This window comes from Vanessa tameamea, chromosome W (assembly GCF_037043105.1).
Source record: "Vanessa tameamea isolate UH-Manoa-2023 chromosome W, ilVanTame1 primary haplotype, whole genome shotgun sequence".
NCBI classification, from domain to species: domain Eukaryota; kingdom Metazoa; phylum Arthropoda; class Insecta; order Lepidoptera; family Nymphalidae; genus Vanessa; species Vanessa tameamea.
In genome coordinates this window covers 1,328,267-1,336,377 of record NC_087340.1, presented here as the reverse complement: position 1 = coordinate 1,336,377, position 8,111 = coordinate 1,328,267, and positions in this window count along the sequence as shown.

Here is an 8,111-nt window from a genome sequence, read left to right as displayed (position 1 = left end):
CGAGCGCATCGTCCATCAGTCGGTCAGTCAGTCAATCGAGAATCTATTACCGACGTACAACCCGTGCCGCTTTACGCTTACTCGCTGTTAAGGCTCAATTTATATAGGGACATATCTGTATCTACCTGTTTAATTTTGTCATTCGTGCTTGTGCTTATTTGTTCTCCTACAACCTATTTGGCGTCATGCACGTAGTGCATCTTTACGACGTCCCCCAGTTCCCCTTACTTTACTTAACATGTCTTAAAGAATACTGCTTAGTTTTTTGATTTCCAGCCCCTTCGGATACGTCGTTTTCCGATAAAAAAAATTTTCGTGATATTCGTCTTTCAGTCATACTCAAACAATTTTGAACCCTCAACCATGGTGATACATTTTAGGCATCCTAGATATATTGATCATAATTTACCTATGGCATCGATTATTTAGCGTCCTCACAGGATGGACTGTATTTGGGAATGCGACGTTGCCCGCTTTGGGTTTATTGTCTCTTTCTTTTCCTATCGCTTTTCTGTACTAAACAGTTTCAACGTTTATTTTGTTCCAATACTCGTAAGGTTTATACATATTATATATATATATATATATATAAAATCTACCTACCAATTTTCATATTGACATTATAAAATGAAAGTATTTATAATAAAATGAATTTACTGGGAACAGTGCTTTCGTCTTACAGTTGGTAGCTTGCAGCCACATAGTACCACCTCAAATAGTACCGTATGCCTCAAGATCGCCATCGATCGGCTATTGGGCGTCCGTATACAGCCAATGAACGTCCGTATATGGCGTCTGTACAAAGTACAAAGTTTAACGCTGGTTTGTTGAAATAATAAAAACTACCAACCATAGATAACAGAAGACTTAACAGTACAGATACCAATATATCATCACGATTTATATAGAGGTTGTAGAGACTTCCACCCCTTTTTACCCCCTCAGAGAATGATTTCGTGGATGAAAACTATCCTTTGTCATACTATCTTCATACCAAATTTAATTTAAATCGGTTTAGCGGATATAGATTCCCTATACAAACTTCTACTCTCCTTTTTTATCCCTTTAGATGATGTTTTTGGGGACAAAATTATCTTATGTTCTTGTCCGGGTCTGATACTATCTCCATACTAAATTTCATCTAAATCGGTTCTGCAGTTTAAAATAAAAAGGATGAACTTTAACATAAAAAGGAAGATCATTTATATATACTAGAAATAGAAAGGGAACCAAAATGTACCCTTGTGGAACACCCATTTTTAACGTAGATCCAGAAGACTTTATGCCATTAATGAAAACTTTTTAATAGTTAATATCCACTTTAAATAGTTAGTGTTAATAAAATATGTACATGTGATCAACTGCCACACCCACCGAGGAGCTTAATCCTTTTAAAATTTACCTACTACTTTAAAACACAAGTTTCCGTGCCTTATAACTAGTCATTGACACGTAATGACAATATGGAGTCCTTAAAAGAATCTCTTGCTGTGATGGCCAATATGTTTAATGACAGAATGAATGAATTCCAGCAAGACTTACACAGAACATCATCACCAGTGACTACAACCTCTCTTGCATCTGAATTCAACAATTTCAAGACATTCATTCTCACTGCTTTAAGTGGTCTACAAAGGCAGTTTGAATTCCTTGCAAGGGAATTAGATCGCACAGAAATGCATAGACGACGTAAGGTGCTCTTGTTTCATGGCGTTGCGGAAGATCGTTCATAAGACACTACAGCTCGTGTTGCAGGCCTTGTTACACAGCATTTAAACTTGTCAAATTTCTCCACTGCTTGTATAAAAAGTTATCATCGCTTAGGCAAGCCTTCTCAGAACAAACCTAGATCTATTGTGGTAAAATTCTCCGATGCTACAATGAGGGACAAGGTCTGGTTTGCTAAAACTAAAACTCAAAATGTTCCAGTTCAAAAGAGTTGTGATAAAGTGTTGATACCTAAATCTAAGCGCATATTGAAAATAAGTCTAATTTTCATTCTAACTTTTCGTCAATATTTTTCTTTTTTACCCACTTATTTTTAATATTTAGGATGACATTGACACTTTGACAGTTAATTTACGCACTGGCTTCTTAGTTTTTGAGCAGGTTATTCCTGTTGATGTATACTATTTTATTTTTATTTTAAATTTTAAATATCAATGTAGACAAGTTTACGGGAGCAAGACAGACTTTTTTAAAAAAAATATAATATTTGAGTTTTAAAATATTTAATTATAATTAAAATTGACACTACCGAACAGAGGTTTATGCTCTAGTCGAATGTTGTTTCCTTTTTACAAAATCATTTCCCAAGACATATGATCCCAAAGCATAGAATGACACAATGACTTACATTCTGCTGATTAAGCATTTACTTTACTACCAGGATCGATTTGTACGAGATAAGTTCCAATCATAGATGTTTTTGTTACATCGTTTCCACACTTATAGGACATTACTTCTTTATCTCTTGAATATATTATCCAACGAGCAGCAGAAAGACGTTGTGTTTTAATTTTTTCTATAAGAACAACGCGTTGATGACATTGTGTTAGATTACTGTGAAACTGCATCAACTGTTCCATACACGTTATCGCTGAGTAGGGTACGATATTATGTTCAGTGCATATGTACTGGTTATCGCTGAGAATTTCTTGACACGGAGACGCGACCGGCAAGTATTTTGAACCTTTCACCATAAGGAAGGGATATTCGGGAATAATAATAAAAGTTTCGTTTTTAACTTGATCCAAAATAGGTAATGAATACATTTTATAATAATGAAATATACTACTATCTGTGAGAGGGACTTCCATAATAAATGTAATCTGGTTTCCTTTTACATACGCTTTAACACACAATGTTCGTTCTATCTTAATCATATTACTTTCAGTTACAGGATACATTAAACTATGATATTTTTCTATGGAAGTTAATATGTAAAACAATTCTGTTGTATTAATTATAGATTGATGTAGCACAGAAACTTTACTAAAAGCTAAGGCTGTTTCCATCTCCTCGAGCGTTATATATATTGAACGGAAGTTATTAATGAACATGCTATACATACTCAAAATATAAGTGGAATATACTGCATTTTCTTCTTTGGTTGCTATGTCCTTCAACATTAGTTCTACGCGTTTTAAACGTTCGTTAATGATTAAAGAATTGTTATATAAAATTTCTGTACTATTAATAGAATACTCCAACATTTTGGAAACCAGTGTAATTTTGTTATCAAGTAAATTTTGTTTGCCATTAAATTTATTAATAAAATGATCATAGCGAAGCGCGTCTTCGTGATCTAAGTTACCAGTTATTGATTTTATAACAGAACCCAATGGGTTAAGCAAACCTCTACGAAATCTTTTAGTTGGTATAATTTGTTTTACCTTTTCTATAGTTATATCTTTTAAGTATTCTACTTGTATTTTCGTGTTACTAAATTCGTGCATATACGGCGTGTCTGTATTAATTAACTTATTAAAATCACTATATCTATTTATATTAAACTCTAAATCGGCAAATATGGAACTTAAATCTATTATTTTAATAATAACCCATTTATTTTCCTGTTTATAAGCCTGGCCCTGTTTGACGGGTAATAGGCCCGGATTACCTTCAATCTTTTGAAGTCGAAGGGATTGGGTGTTCTTCATCATCGCCAGGGCGATTACGCACCACCTGTGGAGGCCGTTTTATATTTTTAAGCGGGACTTTAGTTTGTCGCTCTCTAATAGTTACGGGTACTACATTACGGGAAGTTTCTCCTCTAACAATTGCCTTTTGATAAGGAGGCTTATCCTTACTTTTTCTCGTGTTAACTACTTTCGCAAATATAGTTTTATCAACGCTTAAATCTATTTCTTGTTCACCACCTCTCCTTTTTCTTTCTTTATCTTTATTTTCGTATATCTTATTGGAAATATATTGATATAGGTATTTTGTGCGTTTTATATGATCTTTAAGTAATTGTTGTATATAAAATTTTTGGAAATCGACATCAAATACATTACTAGAATCGGTATGACCAAATACTACTTCGAAAGGCGTTAAACCAGTGGCACTATGAATAGTGTGGTTGTATGCCATGATAGAGTAAGTCATGACGGAAGCAGCGTCCGTGAACTTATGTTCGTATTTGGCTAATCTATATATCTCTATTAACGTAGAGTGAAACCTTTCTACAATACCTGTAGAATTTGGGTTATTAGGAGTAGTGATATGTAGTTCAATCTTGTACATTTCAGCTAATTCTCTCATTAACTCATTATTAAACTCTGTACCTGGATCAGAAGTTATCTTTTTAGGTACACCGTAATAAGAAAAGTATTTAATTAACGCGCGAACTACTTCTGGGGTGGATCTGCTACTGACTTCTATTGCTTGACCAAGTTTAATAAAAGCGTCTACTAATGTTAAATAATACTTTCCTTCAATGTTAAATAAATCTATAAATATTTCCTGAAACGGGGCATCTTGTGTTTGGGTTAATTGAAGTACGGGGTTAATAGGTCTCCTATCATATTTCATTTTACGACAGAGTTCACATGCGTTTATTAATGCCGTAATGGTTTCCTGCATATTATGCCAAAAATAATTTCGTTTAATCCTAGTCATTGTTTCTTTTATACCGCGGTGACAAGTTTTTCCCTGATGGTATTTTATTACTATTGCTTTTTGTTCAGCCTCGTCTTTAACAAAAATTATGCGTTCGGTACATTCTTTAATGTCTACAGTATCTTTTTTAAATAAGGAAATTATTGTTTTAGCAAAATCTCTCCTATGTTCTGAATGATTGAAATATATAAAGTATTTAATTTTGGGGCGGATATATTCTTTAAGAAATTGTTTTATTAATTCAAAGTTATTTAATGGTAAGAAAACCTCAATTATTTTCTGTTTTGGTCTTGATAAGTCTTTAACTCGAAGTTCGTTTTTAAGCCATGAAAAAACTAATATTTGATTGGGTTTAGTATCGATAGCTTCATGTAAAATTGGAATACCAGAAGTATCACATTCTACATTCGAATGGACAGTCTCCGTAGAGCTAGAATTGGAAGTGTTTTGGTTTTGAGGTTCGATTTCAGTTAAATCTTCAGAACAAACTGATATGGTCGCCTCAGAGTCAGTTACAGTAACAGTTCTAGAGTCATCTGTATTACGTCTCCCGGTTAATTCTAGAATTTGATTAGTTACGTCTTGTAAGTGGTCTTGAAGAAGAGTTTCCTTTTCATCGACATTTACTGCTATAGAAGTATTGTCGTCTGATTCTATTGCATTTAATTTTATACGGGAAAGAGCATCTGCATTTGTATTTTGTTTACCTTTCTTATAAATTACTTCAAAATCATACTCTTGTAAACGTAACCGCCAACGGGTTAACTTACTATTTGGCTCCTTAAGAGAATATAACCAAGCTAATGGACGGTGATCAGTGTAAATTGTAAACTTTCGGCCATATAAGTATGGTCGGAAATGTTTTATCGCCCAAACTATTGCTAATAGCTCACGCTCAATTGTACTATAACGTGACTCAGAGTCACTAAGTGTTCTACTGGCATAAGCAATAGGATGGTCACTACCTATAGGGCCTTGAGATAGTACTGCGCCTAAAGCTATGGCGGATGCATCTGTAGTAAGTACAAAGGGTTTTTCAAAATCAGGATATTGCAAAAGGGGTGCATTTGTCAATAATTCCTTACATTTTTGGAATGCTTCCAAATACTTGTCATCTATTATTATTTTATTACGTTTTTTTAAACATGACGTCAGAGGCTGTGTAACTCTAGCAAAGTCTTTTATAAAGCGTCTGTAATATCCTATTAATCCAAGAAAACTTTTAATTTCTGTCGTAGTTTTCGGTACTGGGAAATCTAATACTGCTTTTATCTTATCATTGTTAGGTTTTAGCCCGTCCTTGGTAATTGTATGTCCTAAGTAAAGGACTTCTTTTCGTAGGAATTCTGATTTATCAAGTTGTACCTTTAAATTTGTAGTACGTAATCTGTCAAAAACTATTCTAAGGCTTTTAATATGTTCTTCTAAGCTAGCTGAAAATATAATTATATCGTCAAGGTATACCATGCAATGTATACCCTGTAAACCTTTGAGAACGTTATCCATCGCCCTTTGAAACGTCGCTGGGGCGGTTTTTAAACCAAATGGCATTCTTAAGAACTCAAAATGTCCTGATTGAGTACTAAAAGCGGTTTTTTGTCTGTCAGATTCGTTAATCTCTATTTGGTGATATCCACTAGCTAAGTCTAACGTAGAAAAATACACGCTTTTACCTAACTTATCAAATAAGTCTGTAATATTCGGAAGAGGGTATTTGTCGTCAATAGTTATTTCATTCAGTCGTCGGTAATCTACAACCATTCTATATTTTACTTCCCCAGAGGCATCCATTTTCTTGGGAACAAGATGAACGGGTGCACTCCATGGCGAGTAAGATTCCTGAATTACGTTATTATCTAAAAGAGTCTCTACCTGTCTTTTGATCTCTTCCGTTTGTATAGGGGCTTGTCTATAGGGCTTAATATATATAGGATCCTCATTGCGCGTTCTTATAAAATGTTTAACGTCATTCGTAAATGTCAAAGGTAATTGGTCGCAATAGAAAATATCTTTATATTCTTTACAAAGGGAAAATATTTTATTTTTCTCTTCTTCGTTCATGTGATCTAACCTTAACTTATTTAGATTTTTTAATAGTAATTGATTTTCTCCGAATTCTCTTTCATTTTTCATACAATTGACCTTGCACTCGATATTTTCATACTTTGATACCTCGAATGGGGATTTAATAGTCAATGTCAAAGATTCGTTTAAGGTATTTTGAATAACTGTTTTTGCATAACCATTCACACATTTTACTATCGCACCTGGCATTCTCACGCCCTTACAAAATTCAGTAAAATTAATTATTGCATCACCGGAATGCTGATTTGTTGGTAAGGATACTCTTAATTCAGAACGCGGTGGAAGTTCAAGAATATATTCTTCGTCATTATATATTATAGGAATCCTTGATGAATTTGTTTTCAATATTTTATTTTTTAAGTCGATAACTGCTCCTAACTGTTTTAAGAGGTCGTTACCAATCAATCCATCATATTTTACATCTACATCATACACATAAAATTTTTGAAAATGATTACTATTGAACGTTGGCATTAAAGGAATGTTAATAGTTTCATTATGAGTGCTGGTAGCATGCGTACTTATAACTTCAAATGGTTCATATGAAATAAAATTGTTGAAATAGTAATATGCCTTTTCAGGGCTAATGAAAGAACGCGTACTTCCAGTATCTATCATAAATTTCGCATCTATTTCTGGGATATATATATATGGTAGTTTTAGGTGTTTTTCGCAATTTAACTCTATCGATTCTGTAGATTTGAGGCTACTATTGAAAAATTTTCTACCTTATTTTCATTATCAAGGTCACTAGAACTTTGTTTGGTAGTGTTTTCGTCTGTTTCTTCATTGTAATATGTTATGTCATTATAGTTATTTTCATAGGACTCATTTTCTGAAATGTAGAGGTCAGGGTCGTAATAATTTTCATTGTCATAGTAATTGTAGTCATATGCATAAGTCTCATTAATAGGGAAAGTCGGTTTATTTTGCACTACGGTTCTCATAGATACGTCATTTTGTCCTGTTCCGTCTTGATGTAAGTTAGGCCTATAACCAAACTGTGTTTGAGGTCTATAATTATTACTATTAAAAGGTGGACGGTAACCTAACTGTTGCATAGGTCGGTGTCCATATTGAGGATTAATTCTTGGTGGTGGTATTTGTGGTCCTTTAGCAATTCCGAATCTATATGGAGATAAATTTTGTCTAAAACCTGTAGGCATATGCATATGCTGTCTTTGATTTACGTGCGGTATTCCGAATTTAAATTGGTGTTGTTGGTTAAAAGGGTAATTCGGCATAGATAAATTCGGTTTATTAGAAAAATTAAAATTATTATTAGGCTTAAAATATGTTGGTTGATTAAAAGAGTTATTGACCTTTGAATTTGACACTTTACTTCGTTGATTGTATTGTTCGCGAAAGTTCACCTCCTCCAACACAATACTTAACGCACTCTC